General features: G+C 41.1%; 1 protein-coding gene across 2 annotated transcripts in view; it reads right to left on the reverse strand.

Moving 5' to 3' along the window:
- Window positions 1-21,347, reverse strand: part of Rbp6 (RNA-binding protein 6) — a 777,348-nt gene that overhangs the window by 530,568 nt on the left and 225,433 nt on the right. The window lies entirely within an intron of this gene.

The following is a 21,347-nucleotide window of genomic DNA, read 5'->3' on the forward strand; positions in this document are numbered from 1 at the left end:
TATCATTATTATCGATCATGTTACGTTTAAGGTCATTCTATTGTTCGACGTATGAACAATTGAAGCAACAAACGTATCGTTCAGAAGCTACGATGATCAACTACAATTATCAATTGAATACCAGAATATCGAGAAGTGATAATATTGAAGATATATATCAGTTTTGAAAAGTAACTTTATAATTTACCTTGCAATCCTTATACCATCTCCTTACGATAGATAAACTTATGAAATTAAGTTATTTATTCTTTAAGTAGTTCTAATGTAAATTCCTAGATAAAAACAAAAGATGTAGTTGATCAGCCTGGCTTCTAAGAAGTTCAAAGAACAATAGCGTTACACGGTTTCTAATTTCTTGATTCTGTCGATTCTATAATATGCGCATATCGAAATCGTCTCGAAACCAGAACGATAGCTATCCTAGAGTTCGTCGTAAATCACTGGCCGATTCGATCGCAGCGAAAAGCTCCGCATCATCCGTCTCTGACAAAGTGTAGACCTGCCAAGGGATCTTCCGCTGTTGGAAACTTCCGGCCGTTATTTACGGAGTCTAGATTGGTGGTACTTCGTTCGAGTTTCGGCGCGAAACGTGAGGTTGAAATCGCAAATTGATCTCGACTCGTTTCAGAGGCGGTTACCTTTTATCACAGCTTCCTCTCTCTTTCCTCGTTGGTATAACTTTCTCGAATCGATTTTGTGTAACGAACATAATTTTCTTGGACTGTGATTGTGAATTACGTGACTCAGATTCTAGATTTTACTATCAATTTACAGAAAAATGTACCCTATTAGCGATACTTTGACGTTAATAAATGAGAGAAGGAGACAACGTGTAACTGTAATTCGCGTGTGTAGACGAATGTAGCGTAATGTACAGTGTAACTAATGTATATATGTGTATATATTGGTGTGTGAGAGAGCAAGAATTATTAAAAGCCTACTTTGCATTCTTCCTTAAAGTGTAATTCTCCTTATAATTTTATCTTAAACAAATTAGAATTATAAGAATGACATCTTAATATGTTGTAAGAAAGATTATAAGATAATCCTGACACATTTTTACTTATTTTATAGTCAAATATGTAAATTGGAAATCTAGTTTCGCGACAAATATTTTCAGTCTGAATTTGGAATTTATCGTAAGAAAAAAAAGAATAGTAAGAAAGAAAAAAGATATTGTTAAAATATATTATCAAGTGTTCTACTCTTTTATTAATATTGCCAATGTTTTTCGAATATTTATTTCACTAAAGGTCCATTTCTACTTCCGTCGCTCCTATACCTTCGTTTTACAAATTCCTCAAAAAAAGCTCATAATTAATTCACGTATTCCTGTGCACAATCTCGCGATCCTTGAAACCCAAACGTACAGGGGTTACTTTATTCAGTCGTTCGGCTTCCATGAACGTGTAAAACCCCTGTCACGCGCAATCATCATAAAAAGCCGGCGGGGTGAAGCGCGAAAGAAAAAGAAAATCATAAATACGCGGAGGAAGTGATGGCGTGTAATACCATTAGCCGAAGCGTATCTCTTGAATCACGGTTGCCCTTAAAAAAGATTTCAATAAAGCCGCAACGACGTCCACAGCGAGGAGGAGGACGTAATTCAAGCGTTTTTATCCGATCGCGGTGGCTCGATCGATTTTCCCATAAGTCCGTGAGCCGTATCGTCTCCGTAAGGAACTCCCGGCGAGCATAAAACTTTCATTGGATCCAGTAGTTACGTCTCACTCGATTCCCAGCCGGGAGAACAAACGGAAACGAGGCAACAAGCTGCCTGTTCGCAATATAATTTTACCTGATACCGGACAAACGAAACAGTTATACGAATGTGAATCGAGCAAATGCTACAGCAAAGGTGTATAAGAGCGAAGTTTGACCCTACACCAGGCGGCAGTCTAGGTCAGACATGAATTCTTGATATCTAAAGCTTCGACTTAACCACAGACACTGGGTCTCTGATGTGTGCTCCGCAGCGCTGCCAACCGCGAACGCCTCTATGACAATCCCGTGGTATGTTAACGTCAGTCTACCGCTTGTTACCAACTCTCACCTCTCCTCTATCCCTGGTGCAATTGATCCGTGCGCGGGACAGCGGCACGAAGAAAATGCGCCCCGTGTAATCAGCGCACGTGTAGACCTCCACCGTAGGGCGTGTGTCGCTTGAATCTTTGATGCTGAGCTCGCTGGACAATTTCACGGATACGAGTATTAACTGTTAAGTACATGGACACAGCACAGTTAGGATATTTCTAGACAGTATCTGGGGTGAATTTACAAATGGCAATTATTTTCTTGCATTGTTTTAATGCTGCGGAAATTTCTATAGCAAATTGAGGATTTTGTTCCTTTCTATGATGTACAAGTGCTTGCTAGATATTATATTAACAGAATGAATATTAGACGAAGGATAGTATTATGAGTGATTAGTATTGTTAGATATGGGCGGTGAGTTTATGAATAAAGATTCACAGACGCTGAAGCGTTCTTCATTACCCTTGATTTATTATGAATAGTGTTTATTCGACCTGTCGCGGAGAGACGCGATCGCGAGGAAGCGCGTCGACGGGAGTCGTAAATTCCCGTTACGATTAGACAATCGACGCCACGAACTGATCGATCCTCTATTTTGATTAGAATAATAGAGGTGATTTAATTAGTATAACACTTGATTCACAGTTCAGAGATAGTATATATTTCCAGCAACTTTGTAAAGAAGATAGTTACGCTGGTGCGTAAGGTATAAATTAAGTAGGTAAATGATTGAAGGGTGAAAACCCGGTAAAGAGATGTTGACTGTTCTAAAGATGATGAACCAGTGAAGTCCGGTGATGATGCTGTTGCAAAGGAAAACTCTTACCCGGTGGTGATCGCCTCACCACTGGTCGCTTGCGGGTGGAATCCCGGGAAACATGGGAAAACTCACGTTTCCCCAATTTTTACCTGATGGAGCAATAACCGTAAGGAACCTCTTGACTCGAAGATGTTTTATGCCAATTGACGGCCTTAACGGTAAATCAAAAAGTCTCGTTTTATGACAGTTCCTTGGAATTATTGCGATCTGCTTAATTCTATGTGCACAGCTGGTAGCTGCCTCGAACATAAAGAGTCACCGGACGTAACAAGTAGATTTAGATAAAGTTATTAAGAATTCCAAAACATTTATTCTAACTTAAGTCTCACATAACCACTTTTCTTGCATCAACCGTATATCAGTCTAAAGCAAATTCTACACATAAAAAACATTCATCGAAGGCTACAAAATCTTGATTACAGGTCGATTTCATCCATAGCTAATATCAAGCGTGACGAGCATTTACCTCCAGTTTTCGGTTCGTGTTCACGAAGCCTAGTCAGGCGATTAGCCAATGCCGGCTGGATCCAGAGGCAATTCGTCTAGCTGGCGCGCGGCAATCGGTTCACTGGTCGAACCGTTCTATGGACGGTAAGCTGTAGGCGTGCATCTCGCCTCAGCGTCCCGCGTACGCGCGATCCCACATATATATCAGCCACGCAATTGATATATCATCCTGTTGGTGAGTCACGTGCGCAATTGTTCGTTTACACGAACACGCGCACAGCGCGTTTACACGACCACTTGGCCGATCCACGTGTGTTCAACCTATTCGCCGAAAATTCGTCGATATCTCGATCCTTCAACGATCATCTCTCTCTCTCTCTCTCTCTCTCTCTCTCTTTCGTTTTACCCCACTCTCTGTTGTAGTCGTTGTGTCGACGTCGTTGTGTCGTCGTCGTTGTGTCGTCGTCGTTGTGCCGCACGCTAACCCACGTAGAAGCCGGGAATTATCCTCGAGACCGGAAGATCAGTTCCCAATAATCCACGGCACGCGCATTTACATCGGGAACGAGGTAATAAATACAGCGTTTACACGGAGACCGGGTCGGTCCACCTGCACTATAGACGTGCCCGGGAGTCAGGGAAAGGGGTCGGATAAATTCCTGGCCACGGTCCAGCGTTTCGAGTTTCCGAAACCGTTTTCCCGATACAAATGGACGCTGCTGCCGAGCACAGGCACCGAAGGCCAGCGAAACTGTGAAACTACCAAACTACCCTACTAAATGAACCAGTCACTGTCCAAAGGATTGAGAATAGAGGAAGAGGAGATAAAGATAGAAGAAGCGAACACGAGCTTCTTCTGCTTCTTCGATTATCGCGTGCAAACTGTGATCGATGATTTCTTATTTGCCATAGGGTACAAAACAAGCGGATTGTATGTATGTGTGTATATAGTAAGATTGATGCAATGAGAACGAAGGAAAATCCGAGAAACCATTAAATGTACGGTACACATTGTGTAATCTCCACACTCACGTATCATTCTTTTAATTGCCGATTGCTTAATACTTTAAACAACTATAAATTCCAACGAAATTATAAATTCCAAGAAGAAGCAGGGAAAAATGCGTTTCATGTATGAAATGGAGAAAGATACCGAGCTGGTCGACTAGTCACTAAAGCTACGTAGCAAGCTCGTGGCTTACACACAGGATAGTAGAAGCCAGATCAGAGGGAGTATTTGTATGTTACATCCCTGTATAAGGTATAGTTAGACGAGGACTTTCGAGAATTGTGTTTAGTGTACATCTCTCTGCCGACGAATATAGAAGGACCACCACAGTAGCCATATGAACTTGTTCTCTAGTGGAAAACAAAGAGAAAATTGTTTGTAGTAGAACATACCTACGAGGGTAGACTCGCGCAATCTCTCAAAAATTACTTTCTAACTGTTCTTTCGAGAAATCCAGCGAGATAAGATCGCGAAGCTAAAACACCAAGGTAATTAACTAATTTATTAGGTTAATTTACGTGGCGAGATAGCATCGGTTGGCTCGAAACGAAAAGATTCGGTTTCCTTTTCTCCGATGTGTACTGCTTTATTATCCCATTTCCTAAGTGGTCGAGCAATCGTGAATATTCCATCTTATCAAGGAGCTTGCGTCGCACGGAATATCGAAGGTATTCGCAATTGAAGCCGCTGTAAATAGCACGGTATCACGAAACATTTGATATCGGCGAAGTCGATACGCAATAAAGATAATAAGCAACAGGGTAATTAGCGAAAAGCCACTTAGCGGCGTATTAATAACGCGGAACGAATAATTCGCCGATCGCGGTATAACGCATTCTAACTGAGCATCGCACGAGTGTTTTAGATATTGCTTATTCTTGTATTTCATGTATCGATTACAATTTATCGTTGGAACACACCGGCTACCGTATAATTCCGTGTAACTTTACGACATATATACGGAGAAACGTATAAAATGTTATCATGTAAAATAGTTTAAGAGATTACTCTTCATCTACGAACGGAACGATAATTAAGAAGCGTATTACGCGAGCTATTTGTTAGTAATTACCGAATGCTACGGTAAAGTAATTTTTCGCTTTTGCGTTATTGAATTACCAGAGTAATCCTTTGGGGATTCTTCCTTTTTCCGTGAAATTCTGTTTGGTGATTTGTTACATAAACATTTGTTTTTATGTTCCGCGTGCTAGCTTTTTTTCTTTTAATGAAAGCCTTCTGAAAGCTAAAAGGAGAACGTCGGTCGAAGTTCGTGGATCGAGCAAAATATATCTATAACTTACGATAAGGTTCGATTACGACGCAACGAGAGAGAGAGAGAGAGAAAGAGAGAGAGAATTCGCAAAAAAGGAGAAATGCAGTGGATTAGCCGCGGTGTCAATGCAAAACGCGAAGGAGGACAAATCACGATACGCTGGCAAAACCTCACAGCCCATTAAACGCGGTCCTTATCAACGCATAAAACAATGACACCCTCGTATCGACGGTTTATGCCCTTCGTTCATTCGACAATGTTAGGGGCTCGCGTGTTGAACTTGCTATCTCTTTTAACACGTGCGTGACGATCCACGATGAAATCACGTTGCAAATCAAACGACTCGAGCACCGATGCAACCAGAAGATACGATCGTTGCAATCAGTTTGTCCTATCGTTAGTTTTTGTAATTTAAAGTGGACTAGTTTTGGAGATGATGAAGATGCTTGAAACTTCATAATTTACTGCTTCAAAGGGGTGAAAGATTTAATGTTATGAGATAACATGTAGAATCTATTTTTTATAAACCATACAAAACATAGGTACACGACTAGTATCCAATTTTTACGAAACAGACGATTTACTTTCGTAATGCGTAAGATACAACATTTAAAAAATAGTTGCTTCTGAACAGCACAATTGTGGGATAAGTATCCCAATGGTATTACTATTACATGGTACACTGAAGTTAATATCGAGTTTTATAAAGATTCAAATTTAGTTTGGCATCGCGGTGTAGAAAATTACAGTTGGGCGTCGTTAACTCTACGCTAATTCGTTGTGTGCACGTGTAATTACCATCACCGGCGACACTGTACTGCGTGAATTTCTATGGAATTAAAAGTTTGAACTGGAATGGGCAATGTTCTGTATTAAACTTTCCTGCCGGAATTAGATGTTTTATAATAATAAATTGAAAATTGTTTTACCTACTGTCTTATTATACAACAATAAGATACATGTCTGAAGTTAAATCCAAGTATAAAGTTCATATTCTGTAAACGAATTACACATTTTTAAAAAATGTTTGAACAGTACGAAAAGACAAAAAAAAGGTAGAATACAAGAGAAATTACATAAATTTACACATTCATTTTGTAATATTATTTTACCACGAAAATTTGTAGAATCCATCAATCCGTAAGATCTACGCTGAAATCGCTTAGAAAAAGTTATCAAAGACCCATCAAATATTCCACGCACAGACAGGCAACTGCGGCTATTGTCCGCGAAACCATTTCCAATCCTCAGTCCCAACAATCGAATTCGCTATTTACAATTCGACCCCGTTTCGCGTGGAACAAGGGAACCATCTTCCGGCGGGCAGTTCGCGGAACATTATACGACAGTCCGGCGTGCTAGAAAAGCGCGCGAGGAAACGAGAAGGAAATACGAGGGCCTGAAATGGAACGGGACGACGGTCGGACGAGAGCAGAAAATAACAGAGCGAACAATTTGAGAGATTACAGAGGCCCTGGTGCTGGTTTCCAATCGGTTGAACCTGGCCGCTGGCCGCATACCTTGTTGCCCGCCTTTCTCCGTCCATCTTCCCACAGCCAGGTTTCTCTTTTTCCCTTGGCTCCGTTGTATCCCAGCGATGCGGCCGTTTTGCATTTTCTGTTCTGCATTTTGCGTTTTGCCACGCGCGCGCTCCACAGACAAATTTAGCGTAAATAATACGCGTTCCGGCTAGCTGCATCGTGCGCGTTGCTTTCTAACCCACCGTGTCGCAATACAGAATCGAAAACCTTCGATAAGCTTGTCATACGTGTACAATGATCAGGTGAATGATCGGATGAATCATTTTATATTTGGTGAATCGAGGTAAAAATAGGCAGAGGAGAAATTAGAAGAATATTTAACATATTAACGTGGGTTAATTTTTAATTTGAATCAGTATAATTTAATAATACTCACGTATTAAATGATAGTTGTATGATGTTCATATAATTAACCACAATAATAAATATTGATATAATATACATGATATTTTAATATAATTTTAATTGCAGAATAGGGACGTTTTATTGAAGGTAATATGTGAATAAATACCAGAAGTGTTAGAAACACCATTATCCATTGTGAGCAATTCTCTTATCATCCGCAAAGGCCAAGTAAAATCTAAGGCTATCAATCTTCCTCCACCAAAACACGTAGCGATTTACAGGTTTAAAGGTGACAATAAGTACTTCCCAGTAGATACATTATGCGATTGTGCATTCAACTTACGTACATAGGTACATGCATACGTGACACGGTCAGACGCGACAAGATATATACATGGGCTTTCATGGCGTGTCGCAGCTACACGGAGGTCCCTGATAGTTGCTTTGAAGCTTGGCCCATCTAGCCGCTCTCAGTGTACACCCCTTCCTGCGACCTTCTTCACCTATCCTACCCCCGTTGGCCATGTTTGCACGGTACCGGTTATAGATTTGCGCGCGTACACGTGAGTGCGCTTGCACGCACGTGCACGCGGCTGGACAAGCTCCCCAGGCTCTGACGTACGAGGATTCCAGGCTGATCCGTCTTGATTTAGAAGCGGACTACGCGCGCTGTGGCCGGATACCGACCGTCCGAATTGAATGCCGGTTACGGAATTAATTCGAGCCGCGTCCGTTTGATCGGCGATTCGATTGAATTCGGGCCCTAACTCGCCTCGAAATATTACCGCCGTCTCTGTTTAACAGGCTAAGATTAGCGGCCCCACGATTCCAGCTGCCAGGTTGCGGGAATATGTTTCGAGCGTGGCTCGGTATTTTGGCGAGCCTGGAACGCTTACCGACCGATCTGATGGTATATCGACCATTTCGACCAGAGAATTGCCTTTTGCCGATGGTCCTTTGGATGAAGAGGGTTAGCAGTGCGAAGAGGAGCGCGTTTAAATTATCGTGCATCATTTTGACATGTTCCGCTGCACGTTTCTGATTCAAAGTTTCATCGTCAACTGTTTTAGAAAGGTGGTAAACCATGGAAGTGGTATCTGCGGTAATTGTTGCTAAATGTATTGAAATTGCTACGATCCTTTAAATGACTGTTTAAGAAGAAAATGTAATATATTTTATGTAACAGAATGATGAATATTCTACAATGGTAATGTCATAAACTATTGTGTAGACGTAAAACAATCCCCAGTAGCCAGAATCTTTATTATTTATATTAAAGAGCAGAATAAATGACATACCTGATGCTACACCAACTTTGAGTAAATTAATTTACCAATAATTGACCAATAATTTTAGACAAGTCTTTAAACGCAAGATGAATCTTTCAATCTCTAGAAGAACAAAACAAAGAAGGGGACGCAGGCAGTCGTGGGAGGATAAACGTCGTGGCAGGGAATTCACGATGCAGCGACAGGGTGGAACACGAGAGCATTTCGTCAACATTTCTGGCAGCAAGCCGGTCGCGAGATTTCCATCTGTCACGAAAGGATGCCGGCTAAGAAGCGTTGGCGGAGGATGAAAGAGAGAGAGAGAGAAAGAGTGAGAGGGGGGAGAAGGGAACAGAGAGGGATGAACCCAGAGGCGAGAAAACGTTTTCAAACATCCGCCGTAGCCTGTGCATCTCAAGCAAAGTGAGATGTCTTAGCCGTTGACGGTGGATGGTCGTCGATGTGGAAGGCTGGCGCGTCTGAATCCTGAGGGAAGCTCAGGAGAAAACGTGGAGGGGTGGAAAACGAGGCGACGAGGGATTCCGACGGGAAAAGGAACGTAAGACAGGAGGGTAGAATGCGAGAGCAACAGAGCTAGGAACCTCGCGAAAAGAAGCCACGTCGACCGTAGGGTAGTTTATTTGGACACTGATTTGAAGCGAACGCTTGGAAATTTGACATTCCCGTGAACTTTCCGTAGTGCAGCCAGCTTACTGTATGCCTCTGGAAGACGGCCGCCCGCTGGGAACGGGTTAGCATCCACGGATATTTCGTATTTTCGCCGAGGCCAAACCTGCACCGAGCGGCCCCTTTCCCGAATACGTAAACGGCGAGTTTCAGTGAATTTTACAGAGTCGCCACATGCGCCTCTCCGAATGGCTTCCGAGTGATTCCTTGCCCTGCTGTTCGAGTAGAAAAATACTTTCTGGAATTCCGACGAATATCGACAAGAGATGGTACGGACATATATCATAATTGTAAATGAAATATAGAAGAATTCTCCGATTTTTTTAATTGAAATAATTGTCTTTCTCGTGGAGGTACGGAAGAGAAAAATTATTAACCATGAAAAATAATTATTATATAATTTTCCAATTGTAGTAAGAGGTTTCCATCTGCATCTCCAAAAGATCGCCATTCAAACCTACATAATCTCTCTTTGAAACAAGTACATATTACTTAAGACAATGTCGCAATTTTTCAAACAAGATTATAATGTAAACCACTCGGTTCAGTATTTTAGAGTCCTACACAAAACAAGCTACATGTCCAAGATGAAAAAATATAATTTTTGTCTTCGGGCGGAAAGATTTCGACACCTGGGACGCCAATGAATCGCATGATCTATATATATATATATATCCCGAGTTCCGTTTTGCTTTGACGTAGCCTAGGAGGGGAAGAGGGAGACCTTTTGACCCGGTGCATCTTTATTAACACGCGCAATCCCGATTTATTTCTGGGCCGATTAATCCTTCTGCACAGCACGAACGTCTACAGAAAAGAAAACGAAAGCTTCGCGGAAGTCTGTCGTACGGGATACATTTATAGCGGCCCTCTCGGCCCCATCACGTTGGATACCCGCTTTCGTCGTTTTATCCTCCGGTCAGTTACGCGGAAACAGTGAATGGAATAACGGATAGAAAGCATTTCGGACTTTGGCAAGTTATTGCCATGTGGATGGAAACGTTGAAATGATACCGTCGCACGTGAAAATAAACTGTCATATAAGAATCGGCGATATTTTTAGAAATCCATTTTCTAATGTCTTTACAATTTACATGCCTCGTTTTTCTCATTTCAACATATTCATAATTAAACAGGCGCCATGCTGATTAACTCCGTAAATTGGAACGTGTAGGAAGATGATTACAAACACTATTTTCTTAAATTTAGCTTAGAATTTGGAATTATTTATGCTATCACTTTATGATAAATAATTTTACAAAAATCAGATATCTTCTCTGAAATGATAATTATATATCTGGATAATTTGTAGGAACATAAAAAGTGAAGTTGGTCAATTTGACTGCTAAAAAGCTCAAATCATTCCTGAATCTCGTATCCACGTAAAGCCGTTGCGAATGATCTAGCAACTGATACAGCAATTTAAAAAAAGAGAATATTCCGCGTAATCTCTAGACATTCGTATAATGCACCATATAGTCTCCTATCTCTTATAGAAAATTTGTGGAGCTCGCGTAATGGCGTGCGAGATAACCAGGGGGAAAAACTGTCGAAATCGTTATCGGCGTTGTTGCAAACGCGGTACCGTCAATGATTGACTTCAGCTTGGCTCATTACTGTACTGACACACACGGCTGCGCCCTGATAACGGCATTATCGACATTTGCCCGATACCCCCAATGTATGCCATTCTCGTCGTTGGTTACGCGTGTTCCTCTAAACCGTTCCGGTTGTTTATTTTACCTCTTCGCGGCACGTGAGAGAAACCGAGCATCGACCGTGGGCACACCACGGTGATGCTCGTAGCCAGAGATAAAAATGAAATTCACCCGCGGGTTAGATACTTTTTGATATATAGACGAATATTTCGCGTGTTACGAGGCTGCGAGACGCGAAGATTATACGTTGCGAATTCGTAATCCGATTACGCGTGCACCAGGAATTAATTCTACGCCGGTAATCCGTGCGCTACGTGTCCAATTCGAAGAAGAGCCATGATGTAGAGAAATAGGGAGAGACAGAGAGAGACAGAGAAGGAGAGAGAAAGAGAGGAGAATATTATTTTCAGAGGTCTGCCAGGCCACGAAACGCGGTTAATTAAAGTGTTCTGTAAACTGACCGTTCCTGGAGGGTGCCACGGCCCTGCGTAAGAGGGTGTAAATGACATCAATTGTAAATATTCGAGGGAAGCACCTGCTCGTGATTCACGCGTTCACACATGGATCCCTTTCCACAGGATAATGCGATAAAAATATCAGATTTTGTTTGGATTGAAGTGCAACTTTCGCTCACAGAATTAAAAGAGTTTAATTATTTGTATGACAAATGAAAATATATTACTAGAAATAATTCGAGAACTTGTCTCCTCGTCGCTTTGATTTTTATATCTATCTCTTGTGTCTGTCATTTCAGCTTTTATGAGTATTTTAAAGTTACTCTTTGTTACAGTATGATATGAATAGTCTTAATTTATCAAGCATGCAGCACTTTCAAGTTTTTGTGTTCACTTGGCTAGCACAGTAGAACCGTATATAGTAATCGTCCTTTAATTGTTTTGAAATAGAATAAATTATAGCATTCTAAAATTCAGCTCTGAATTGAGAGAGTTAATCGAAAAGAATATTAAAAGAAACAAGAGAAAATGAACGCTCGAATAATTCGTAGATGTCACGTAAAAAAAAAGAAACAGTGCGATTATATAATTTATCGAAATGCTAAATGCAAATTCAAGGGAACTAACAAGAGCTCTCTATTAATATTGATACATACCTACAGAAAGGTATCAGGTACCAATCCTGACTAATTCGAAGGTACGCCGAGCCGATGCTCTACACGGAGAAGGTAAGAATTCGTACTGTTTTGTTCCTTTAAACCTGTCTCTCTATCTCTAATTTTATCAGGAAGTTATTGAAGTACTATATATTGTTTGATTCTGTAAACCATTAAACAATATCTCTAACTCAGCACATAGTTAAATAATTTATAGCAACACAATAAACAGAATTATCAATCCAACATTGAAAATCATCATGACGAGGAAATTCAATATTTTTCAATATGGAAAATGAGTTGTAAAACAAGTGCGTTTTAAAATAAGATACATAATGCAAATAGTGCACAGAGAAATTTAATATCTTCACATGTTTGAACACCACTTCAACCGTTATTCCATCGCGAAACATTATCGTATCAATAATTCTCGCTTTCAAGTGGCGACATATTCCTCCAACTGTTGGCACGCGTTGAAAAAATTCGGTCATATCGTTTTTCTTCGATCGTCTGCAAAAGTGATTATCCGGCGTTATATACTTTTTCCAAAGCTTTCGCGTTAAAGCAAAAGGAAAACGAAATAGAGAAAAAAAGAGGAAGAGAAAAATTGAGAAGGAAGAAAAAGATAAAAAGAGCCAGCCATCGTCGGAAATTCGCAGACCACGTGATACATGCAAGTGAGGGAAAGTTAAACGACCATCGAATTTACAATAAATCTCGACAGAGCTTTTAGTACTTTCCTGTAGATAAGGCAAACACGTTAATGGATTTTTCCAGCGGCGCTCTTTATCCGTACCATTTTCTATGTACCTATACACGTAGCGAATAAACACGATAACCTAATTCAAATTGGCTTATCGCCTCGGTTCACCGTAAACATTTTTCGCCGCAGCTCTCGATGCAGGGCAGAAAGAGCCAGACTGAGAAAGCGAGACTCCGGCGGGCTCGTATCGTTCCGTTCAGTTTACGAAGCCGATCGTGAGAAGCACGGGAAGAACGTTATCGGCTGCAATCACGTGCACGTATATGCGCGCGTGCACCATATACGCAGGCCTAGTTTCGCACTGAAATCTCCGGAGAGGAAGTTCGTATCGTAGATTGCAGCATACGACGGCGGCATCGGGAAATACTCGATTCCTGTTTCAGAACAAGAATACGATGATGAAAAGGAGCGGAACGGGAGACAAGCGGAAAGAGGATAGGAATAAAAAAGCTACCAGGGTGGGCGTCCTTACGAATTCAACCCGCGAAAGGCATACAAGAGAGGCAGATAAACAGTGAACGATAAACAGAAACGACGAAAGAATAGAGAGAGAAAACGAGCCAGGCTCGTCGAACTACGATTTGGAACGTTCAGGGTGCAACGAGGGAAAAGATGGTAGCCCGCGGAGGCCGATGAAAGGAACAGCGCTCCACTGGCAAAACAATCAATTATCAAGAAAAGTTTCGAAAGCAACTGGGATTCGTTCGACTGTTTCTCCTCGGTTCGAAAGCCGATTTTTGCGATCAGTTTCGAAAGGGCTGGGTATCCAACAGGAGAGACAGAAAGAGGTACCAAAGGTACAACAGAAAGAGAGAGAGAGAGAGAGAGAGAGCGAAATGAGAAAAGGATCTCGGCTACTTTACTCAAACTCCTGAAAAAGTTTTCCGTTCTGAACGATCAAACGTCCTCCTTCTCTCTCTTTCATTGTGACCCCACTTCGTTCACCAACGAACTCCGCAACCATGCGACCCTTCAGGCAAGGGAATTGATTCGTGTTCCGTACTTTGCGCGATTACGACGACCCTCGAATATAAATCGACAGCTCCGATAGAACCGACAGAGATGAGTTCTAGTCGTGGCGCGCCGAGGATCGAACGCCGTCGATGGGACGAGGCCGCGTTTAATTGCGGAACGAAAAAAATTGACAGGCACGACGATTGCGATGTCGCCGTGTCGATGTTCCGAGGAAAACTCGGCGTCTAGCTTGGCTCGGCAACAAATGAGTTTTACACCGAGGGTCGAGGAATGAACGTTGGATGGCTTGAACGCAGGGATCTTCTTCGAATCGTTTCCATCATCGTTAGGCGCAAGTATTTGGAAGTTGTTACACGTCCAGCGAGTAATGTATTCTTTGGATTTCGGTAGGAATGAGTTAAAATTTCTGATTGGAGAGTATTTGTCAAAAAGTTGTTACAACATTTTAATCGATGCAGGTTGAACATGTTTTACTTGTTCATCAGAAATTGTGAAATACGTTGAGAATCCTTTTGTGATCGGAGCGAAAGTGAAAGAAACAAAATGGTAAGGAAAAACATTGCCAAGAATCAGAATGAAATTGCCAGGGGAGACCGAATAATTAACAGTGAAACTAAACTCACTCAATTTCAAAACTCATCACGTTTATCCCAGCAGCAATTAAATAACTCTGACATGGAATTATCCTAACAAAATCTACGACAAATCCAACCAGAAGCAAAATTCACGAAATAACCTCTCAGTCGTTTAAACGAGAAACAGCCTCGAGAGATCACAAACCAAGAAGACACCTAATATTCCGTGCACGGGTGCCTAGTTTCAAGTGGATCCAGACTTTCTTGGTCGGCCGAGTTTATCGGTGAACATCGTTAGCGTTACGGCGAATTGGGACGCCTTAATTAATGTCGATTTCTTGGTGGTAGAATTTCAGGAAACGGAAGGCAGCACGGCAGGAGGTGGGTACAGTCGAAAATGTGTTAACGAGCGGGCAAATAGCGTAGGCGCGTGGATGTATGAGTGCTAAGTGCCCCGTGAGGAACGAATCTCACATTGAAACGTAATCGAAATCAGTGGATACACGCATCTGACTTGGCTGCTGAACGTTTAAAAAAGAAGGCTCGTTAACACAGACAACTCATCGAACGGTCGTCGACCACCACGAGGCTGCGTAAGGAAAGATCTAAGAAGCAAGGAAACACGACTGTTTGCAGTGCTATCGGGCCGTGGTCCGAGTAGAATTTTCCTGGCTTAAGCACCCAAGAAGCTCCAACCTGGGATGATGAAGCAAATTCCACAGCCTGGCTAAAAGCAAAGAAAGCGAAACCACTCGAGGGCTTTCGAAATTTTTCGCCCGGAGACGCGAGCGTCGTCGCGAAATTGTCGTCCCTTCCGGGAGCGTTTTTCGCTCGAGAAATCAACAAGGACCAAGGATTTTTTTTCTGTCGAGTGCGGCCACGTTATGCTTCCTTTGCGCTGTTCCTTGTAGCGTCTTGTTGTTGGCAAAGGTTTTATAATAGCTGGATTTTAGTTGTGTTGTACTTATGTTTGAAACGTAAGATGGTCGTTGAAGAAGTCGATCTGGAAGTAAAGTCGATGAAAGTAAGTTTCATGGAAGGGATTCTTCTCACTGTTTATAATATTATAAGAGATTGGTACTGGGAATTCAGAAAGAACGGAGAAGAAATTTTCAGGTAATACGATGGACAGAAATTTCCCTGCATAATTACGTCGAGCGTTACTTATATCGAGTATCAACGAAGCATAAGAAGTGGAAACTCGTTCAAAGTGCAGTAAACTCGAACAACGTATAAGCAGCAGCTAGAACGGACGTAAACGGTGACTGACTAATAATCTCGTCGCGATTTAAGAAGCTATGAATTTTCCGTTTCCAAGCAGGGGATATGCAATTCAATCTTGACTAAAGTATAAGTAGCTCTTTACACCGTATCGTCTTTCCAATTTGCCCTTATCAAACTGGCTGAAATTCCGAGTGCGCATTATCTACGATCGAGTTCAACGATCACCTCGTTATAATGTTACGATATTAGACGCTGGCGTGATCTTTAAAGGGCACGAATTGCATTTTACTTTATCGCGGTGAGACGTTTCTTCGTGACTCTGAATCAGGCGAGAATCTCCAAGGACTTTCGCATGGCTCGATGAAACAGAGAGAAAGAGATAGTTAGACACACTTGCCCCTCGTAGCACCACTCGTTACACGAGACGTGTCCAAAACTAAATTTTGCCTACGTGCCCGGCGAACGAGTATGCACGACGACAGCCGGCCCCTCGCACAATGGAAGCTACAAAATCAGAGATAAGTGGCGCCTGGCGACAGAATTCTGGAATACCTTAGCGGCTAGGGACCAGCCGTTTAATATGCGTGGAGAGAAACGACCACCGTCAAAACTCCCTTCATCCTTACCTTCTAATTTATGCAGCCTACCCCTCCTCTGTTTTCTACTATTGTACTACGTTCATGGTATATTTGGGTTAAGTGCTACCTCGTGAGCAATCTCGACATTCCGTTCGATCGCTATTTCTAGTATCAAAAGAAAGATCTGACAAAAATATTTGTTATCTGAATTTGCGGCATTGAATGTAAATAATTGTGAAAAGATCGTGACATAACAGTACCTATATCGTTTAAGAGAAGAATTATATTGCAAGTGACAGTAAAAATGGACGGTTCATGTCAGACACACCGTATCCCCCAACAAAAATTTCTTTTCTTTATAAATTAACCATTCCTATTTTCTCTTCTATATTCTGTTTACTACTTAACAAATTATACACTACATAACAAATATTTTATTCGTGCCTGCATACTTATTTAAGTCGAAAATTTAAATAACATTTCTGCCGCTTCTTTATTTCAATTTCCAAACTAATTTACAAATCCCCAACAATCTCCTTTTCTACTTCCTCTACATGGAAAGCGATATTTATGTTCATTATTTTCGAAATATTCGATACACGAAAAATATCGAAGAAATACGTTCCGTAGAATTTCTACCGATTTACGCAGTTACGGAGCATCGAGCACAGCTTTTGACGAGTAGCTCCGTGTGTTACCCGAGAAGGCGAGCTACGTGCAAGGATCAGGCACCCACGCTTCGATACCCCGGAATAAGTTAAACCACGTAACTGGATCTCGAAACCGTTCTTTGAAGCGCAGCATGGAAGAACGATGTCGTCGTCGGTTCTCCTTTCGCCCGATAATGATAACCTTGGAGCGGATCGAGATCGACGTCTCAACTTCAGAAAGACGAGTCTCGATTTCGACGGATCGATCTTCTGGAGTACCCTATATGCCGACTGATATCACGATCCATGTATATAGATGCGTATGTTGTAACACCTTGTTTACGAGTTGCGATCGTATGCCTCGGCAATGCAAGCGCGACTTCGCACTGTCTATTATTTCTTCTACATTCGTGTTCTTGCTCGTGGCAATTTTGATCCTTCAGCTGCGTGTAATCTTTCAGAAGGTAAAGTTAGACTAGAATAAGACTTCATCTAGCAATGTACAATATTGAAATTCAAGAAAGTGGTGCTTTTAGTATTTTGATCCTCAAGATATGTTTAAAGGTATGATAGAAATATGACGAAAGACATCACTTTCTCTTAATACTACATCAGTCTTTCTTCGTTAGAGATATACAGAACGTCGTAATATCATCTTTAAATACTACATATTTAAATATCATAAATACTACACAGTTTTATTAATTCGATTACAACGAGTTAAAAAATCCTAATTTAGTATCTCGTGACTCATTAGTTCCAATCTAACAAAATAGAAATGACATGACTGGACAACATATGTACTTTCGAAAATGATCACTTTGATCGAAGTTTTCAATTGAAATTAGGGCTAGTTAAATTAACTGTCTTCAATATATATTAGTCGGCCTATTAATGCCCTCATTTCAGAGGAGACATTTCATTATTTGTAGATTTATTTCACAAATTAATTCTCGGTCCGTATTCTTTGCACCAGCAAAAATGAAGTTGCTCAATAAATTATTTTACACTCGTTCGCGTGACAAATAGGTGATAAATGCACGGTGCGACCATACGTGTCTTGCATTTCATTACACACTGGAATAATCGAACTCAACGTCCGAACGCGTGTAACATTTTTATCGCGCCCATCATTTACAACGATCCACTGTGTCCACTGGAACGCGCGACGGCTAATATTTACGTAAATAAATGTTGATTATCGCCTGCGAATTGAAATCGCGCTGGAAAATTTTCATGCGAATTGAAATTCGAATAACGTAATGATGTACCATTTGGTGATTCAATCATGATATTTCGTAAAAGCGAGATAATTATAAATGCTATTTCTTTGTATGAATCATTTAGATTCAGATAATTTTTCAAATTCTGATTGTAAAAAAGATTGTAAAAAAGTAAAACGATGAACTTATACTTTAACATTTTCAGAAAGAGCAGAAGTAACGGTCACTATTAAAAAAAATAGCAATTACAGCGTGTAAGGAGAATCTTTATTGTTAAAGACGGAGTGTGTTCGTTGTTCGGGGTTTACTTTGGCAGCGTCATCTTAATAAAAGCTCGTCCGAGTTTTTGGGTGCAAAAAGGGGAATCGGACAGCGTTTAATTAAGCCAATTGAATCGCTCCACTCGGCGAAAAGTTTGCTGTTGGGCCGAAGTGAATTAGTTTCGCCTAAAAAGCTTCAAGAAGGCTGATAATCAACCGTCGAATAAACCCTTTCTCATCTCCGTGCCATAGAATTTCACCTTGGTTACAATGAGCGAATTTAATTAGAAACAGCTACTGTTGATGGTTTTACACCATTGTACCACTACAAATACAGAGAAAAGGGACAAAAAGAAAAAGGATTAGACCAATAAAAATGGAAATAAAATAAGAAGAAGAGTAAAATAAAATAGCAGAGGAATGATATTTATACGAAAAGCATCGCTCTTCCTCTACTCGAATTTTTGAATAGAGCTACAAACTGAAAGATCGTCCATTCGCTACGACCCGCTAATTACGAACTTAACGGAGAAAATTCCATGGAACTTCGTCTAACACGGACACTTCGATGAAGATAACTCGAAGAAGCAAGTCGAAGAGGGGTGGATCTGTAACCGTCGAAGTAATCTCCCCTTGTTAGGGGTGAAGGGCGAAGAGGAGATGGAGAAGCAGGGTCGACGAGAAAGCAAGGAAGCTGGCTGGAAGTGCTGGGCGATCTTTCGAACTCCGGACTCACATCAATTAATGCCAAAACTCTGAAGGGGACTTCAAAGGAGATGGCTGGTCCATTATTCGACCATCGCGACTCACCCTTGCTGCTGTCGTTTCCGGTCCAGCTTTATCCGGCTGAATGGCATCCACTCCAAGAAGGAGAGTCGCTTTAGACAATAATCCGAATCTGCGTCCTTTTACTCTGGGCCTATCACGCTAACGATTCGCTCTTCATCATCGGGAACACGCGCAGCCTATCAACTAGACGACGTCTTTCCACGTTCTGAGACGATGCTCATTATTTCGTTGTTGTTTTACAGGGAACATGGTCAACCTGCTAATTGTCTGGCTTTTCTTTCGCTTGTGTTTGTTGGTCTCATGATTGACCCAATGAAAGAATGGACAAAAGGGTTGGATGAGGGAGTTGATTTGGTGCGTGGGTACAAGGACCGGATGATTAATTTGTACTTATATTCATTTAGTATTTCTTAATTTATTTAATATAGTATATTTTAACTTATTTTATAAGTTGAAGTTTGAGATACATTCGTCCAGTTTCGTTGATCAATCATAAGAGAAGATTTATCAGCATTGACAAAAACACAGCATTTTTATTTAATTTAACGATGTAAATTACTTCTTCACACGTTCGTTATTAGCCATAATAAATTGTAGTTGATTTTAATTAATTCATTGATTCATTATACAAACTTCCTGTGCAATATTAATTAGCATACGTGTGTAAATAAAATATGTATATTAAAAGGAATTATGCACATTGGTCACACTCCTACAAAAGGGAACATACAAGAAGGAACTCGTTATTATACTTCACTCGGTAAATCCGTTTAACTACTCTAAACTAATTTCACCCTACCAATGGTGAAACCGCAGTATGAGAAAAACAATTTGCAGCAGAGGAAGTCCGAAAGTAAAAACCTAACAAAAGTATAAAAATCAATTCCCCAGGTTGCATCGCGTGCAATAATAGTATCGTTTCAGGAAACACTCCTTTGAACCTCTCGCGCAATCGACAGCTTGAGCGAGCTGCAACTGCTCGCATGCATAGCGTTAGTCTTTAAGAAACTTCTATCGGCGCTACCACGCTATGCGAATCTATGGTACATTTCTGATCTATGATAAATTTCATTTTCTCGGCTGCTCTTTTGAAAATCATGTATAAAAGATTATTCCCTAGTGCGATAAGCTGGTAGATATCTACACTGTAGTAATATAATAACATAATAAGTATAAATGCATTTCAAACATGCAAGATTTAATCTTTTAGCATTCGTGGACGTGATATTTTACAGTCATTCATGCAACATTGCAAGTGAGATATTTCTCGCATTTCATAATATTTCTTTGACAGACGAATACTTTTTTTCGTGTAAAAGAAACATGAGACAAATTTCTCTTGAACAGCTTCCTATCTCTTGGCAACTGTGGACGGCAAATATATTGCAATCTTTATGTAAATGTATAAATCAAATACCTTCCATCCTAATAAAAAGAAATATGAAATGTCTCATCTATGGATACCAAAATTTAATCAGAATTCAACCGTGTTTCATATTACTTATTTTCGCCCAATTTCATCGCGAGAACGTTCCTCGCATCGAGTCGACTTCTACAAATGTCTATGATTATCGTCCGCGGAAATGGTTTATACGGTGCGGCCGATAAAAAGACGCGAAGAGAGTTGAAGACGAAAGAGAGGTAAAAGATAAGGTAGGACGAGAGGAACCAGCTAGATAGAAAGATAGGAAAACTGTTGGGCGTAGGGAAGTTGTGTGATGGGTGGACGAGTGACGAGCGAAGAAACGAGGGGAGGTAACACTGTGCCAGGAAAATCGGCCCGGCGAAAATAAGCTTAATCTCGCTGAGTGAAATCGCTGCCAAATGTAATGCGTCTCCTGTCGATGAGAGAATCCATCGCGAGCCGGCGGCCAGCTCCCTTTTCTGATGCGCGAATCGACCCTTCCTTTGCACCCTATTTCAACTCGATCCTGGAATCCCCTTTTCCTTCTTCCCTCGTGTACACGATCGTCGCCTCTCTGTTTATTCTTCTTTTCTCGGGACGTTCTTTTAGCCGTCACGTACCACCGACCAATCCCGTATCGATGGATTAACAGGCGAGGAATGAAGGGAAAACAGAAAAAGAACTACAGAGCGTCGAAGATGTAAAAGGGGGT

The sequence above is a fragment of the Bombus vancouverensis genome, chromosome 6, assembly GCF_051014615.1.
Source record: "Bombus vancouverensis nearcticus chromosome 6, iyBomVanc1_principal, whole genome shotgun sequence".
Taxonomy (NCBI): Eukaryota; Metazoa; Arthropoda; class Insecta; order Hymenoptera; family Apidae; genus Bombus; species Bombus vancouverensis.